This window comes from Vombatus ursinus, unplaced genomic scaffold (assembly GCF_900497805.2).
Source record: "Vombatus ursinus unplaced genomic scaffold, bare-nosed wombat genome assembly UNPS02011014.1, whole genome shotgun sequence".
NCBI lineage: Eukaryota > Metazoa > Chordata > Mammalia > Diprotodontia > Vombatidae > Vombatus > Vombatus ursinus.
In genome coordinates, this window is record NW_020950792.1 from 12,231,399 (window position 1) to 12,235,624 (window position 4,226).

Here is a 4,226-nt window from a genome sequence, read left to right on the forward strand (position 1 = left end):
TAAAGAGTGGTCAATAAGAATGAAGATTTATAAAAGGCCTCTCATTGAGTACACATATGTACATGTATACATTTCATATGGACATACACACATTAAATGGACAGCACACACCTTCCCTTAAGAATAAATAGGAATTTATCCTAGACATTACACTGGTCAACTAACCCTCCATATTCTGGCTACCCTCATAATAATGAATACTCTCAAGAACCTGAATAATTTCTCCAATTTCTAATGTCAAATCAAGCCTTTTTTTTTTCTTTTACTACAACCTCCTCAAGTCTCTGTGGAGCAACTGCATTGCTGGAAAATTAAGGGCTAAATGAAATAAGATAGTCAAGGTAAGTATGCTCACAGAATATCTTACTTTTACCTTCCTAGTATACTATATGCTCAAGGAATATATGAATCATGGCTTAACCCTCCCTAAAGCAGTTTTAGGGCTATAATTTGATTACTGAATACCATCAGAGTGCTGCTTTCAGTTGTAACTATTATAGTGCCATTCATCTCAGATAAAATATATGAAAAGGTAGGGTAGTTCATGTTCATCACAGATAATTTTATTTGAAGTGATCTCACACTGAAATATTATCAGATTTCTTTGGACAAAGTTGTTCTGGGATGTCTAAGGACAGAGGAGAGGAAAATAAACCACTTGCCTGCCAGATTGCGATATCTATCCCTGCCTTGCATAAGATCTTAGGACTTATGCCTGGTGTAACATTATAACTAGTCAGCTGTGGAATTTTTAGTGAATTTAAACTCTGCAAAGATGAAAGTGAAAGTGTTTAAAACAAAACATATTGAGAATAAATGCAATAAAAGGGGAATATATTTGCAGGACAAATCTTTTCACTTTATTCAATCAGAAATTTCAGGTAAAATGCAAAATTATTTTATAATCAGCATATCAAATGATATCTTGCTAGAGAACAAAAGGACCTAAGGATTATCTCATTTAATTAACAAATACTACAAAGGAATGTTAGAGTATAAATTGATGAGAGCTACTGTTTCCCTTAGTTCCTTGCAAGATGTCCAGCATATAATTAATATTTATTGAACTGAGCTTTCTAAGCTTCTTTCTATGATGAATTTCATTGCCAATTATCTAAATCCCAGGGAAAACCATGACATATGGCTTCTTCAAATATAGTTAATCGAATTACCCTACTTCCTATGTGAAGAACTTATTGCTGATTCATTGTCATCAGAAAATGCATACAGAGGGGGTGTGTTTCTGGAGTCACAGATTCATAGCTTCAAACTTAGAAGGACCCTTCAGATGTCATCAAGCCAAACAATATCATTTTATAGATGAGAAAACAGGCTCAAGGATGTAAAGGGAATTGTCCAAGGTCACATAGATAGTGAATGGAATAGCCAGAATTCAGACTAAGTTTCTCTTACTCCTAATCCAACAGTCTTTCCATTGCACTGTTATTTCTAGTTAGGAATAACCTACTGCAAACTGTGCTCTACAGGTAGATACTGGGAGGGAAGTAGCCATAGGTAGTAGAAGACCAGAAAATAAAATCTATTGTGGAGATTCAAGAAGAGTAGTTTTGGTAGTAGAAGGCAAAAAGGTACTTTGATATTTAAATGGCATGTATCATTCTTATGGTCCATATCAAAGCCAAATATGAGGACCACTGTTGTGTGTATATCTGTGTGTAAACACACACACACACACACACACACACACACGATCATTTATGGTATTCAAAGTCACTGTATGGCCTTCGGTTATCCTTACTTATGATTTAGTGTCCCTCATTTCTATTTGAGTTTTACATCACTGGTATATATCACCATTAGAGTAATGTATGCCAGTCTAGAGATTTTTCCTTGGTTTTGTATATATATACACACACACATATACATATATACATACATACGTACACACACACACACTATATATATATATATACACATATGTGGGTGTGTGTATATATATGTGTATGTGTGTGTGTGTGTGCATATATACCACTATAATTCTGATTCTTCACTATCTCTTTTTTTGCCAAAGATCTATAAACAGTCTACCTGTTTCTTAATCAGCTCTCATGCTGAAGGACATTCATTTCCTGTCTAATTCTTTCCAAGAAGAGGAAATTTCCAGGTTCAACTATATCAACTATATGGTGACATGACCTTTAAGATATTATCCAAGACAAAGATTCCATGATTCCTCATATATTCCTCCTTGCCTGGCACCACTTAACATTTTGCCTACCAATAACCTTTTTCTGAATTCATCTGGCTTCCTTTTTTTCTTCTATTTTTTTTCCACTGCAGGACAGATGCTCACTCAATTACTCTGACCCACTTTAAGAGGTTAAGGTCCCAACCCTGTCACAATAATTTATATGCTGAGCTCAGTGGACTTAAATATACTGCTTCCCTTAAAATGGATTCTTCACACATAACATTGATTAGAACTCTTCAGGTTTGTTGAAGTCATAAAATGGAAGATAATGAACTCCAGAAGTTATTTATAAGGCATAAAAATAAGGAAAATGAGTGTGAACCTTGTAGCAAGATGAAAAATGAAGCACCATGAGATGCCCTGGATATAATATTGCAAGTGTTAGCTTCTAACAATATATCATTTGTTAAATGAGAACTATGATGTTCTGTGTAAAAATCAATACAGATAGCATTTAAATGATGATGGTAAAAATAAATTCATATAGGGTGTTAAGTGAACATAATTTTCCCAATTTCTATGTTCCTTTATTTCTACTATCATTTATATTTACAAGCTCTCAAAGGGTTCTCCTCAGGAAAAACAACAACAAAAACCCCCATAATTTTAAAACCTCATAAAACTCATTTCAATTGTTTTAAAAAAGTTTGTTTGGAAAAATAATTGAATGAATGAAAGTGTTCCCCTACCTTTGTGAAGATGACATTACTCATTCACTAATGCTGGTAGCAGAATATGAGCTTGGAATTGTTTTTCTAATACTGAGTTACATAAGGCTGTTTAAATTCTCTCATTCAATCACCTTTGTGACAATGCCATTATGAAAATAGCTGTTCAGCTGTTGATGGGGGGGGGGGTCTGCACAGTCAATATTTTCCATTTTATCTTAAAAAATTTTACAAGGATAAATCTTAGATTGAAAAGTGTTCTTTATAGTCTGTTGTCTTAAATAGGAAAATAAATTTAAATTCAACATCTACATAATGATATTATGAATAACAATTTAGAAAAAAATATCTTGAACTTTCTGCATTTTCCAAAAATCTAAGAAGTTAGTTCTATTTAAGCAATATCCTTTATTTCATCCAATATTTTATCATTTGAATGTACACCATTTTAACTCTCATATCACTCCCCAAACATGTATCTGTATCTTCAGGTTTTATCTGGCAGTCTTGACTACTGCTATTTTCAGGATTGTAGAAGCCATGCTTATGGGTGATTACAATTCTGATACTATTGCACCTGAGCTCAAATTAATGTAATTCTATTTTATAATCAGTCAGTGCAGGCATTAACTCTTAAAAAAGTTATATACTCAAATTGCATAGGCATAACAATAGCTTGTAAAACAGATTTTCCATAAATCTGAGATCTATTCTTCCCCAATACACATAGTGTCTGTAGGGAGAGCTGGCACAAGTTTATGGTATAAAGATAGTGAGGCATATGTGCAGAGATCAGATTTGGCTATAGTAACTCAAAACTTCCTTTCTGGAACAGCAGTACCTCAATATTCTTTATCTCTTGAAAACTGTTCTCACAGAATTCACTGTCATGATGGATAAATGGGCCTCTATTTTTGAGCTTGGGTTGTACTCTGTTACACAGATTTACCTAATGTACTCACTGGGCTTGGCTATTCCATTTTTCTGCTGGGTTTACACTTTGGTCCTCCTTTAATATCTGCCACTTGCCATTTGGGTTTCACCTGAGATTCTCATCTGGGATACTGTTGTAATATTTTGGAAACATCAGAGAACCTTACTTTATGTTTGACAGATGTCCCTTTCTTCTACCTCCTTGACTAAATGATGATTTTTTTTCCTTCCAAGTGGTAGGTAGCAAGGGAAAAGTAGCAAATATCAGGTGACAATGATAGTGATTATATTTTCTAATTCCTTTCTATGAAGAAAGAGAAGAAGGAGGAGGAGGAGGAGGAGGAGGAGGAGGAGGAGGAGGAAGAGGAAGAAGAAGAAGAAGAAGAAGAAGAAGAAGAAGAAGAAGAAGAAGA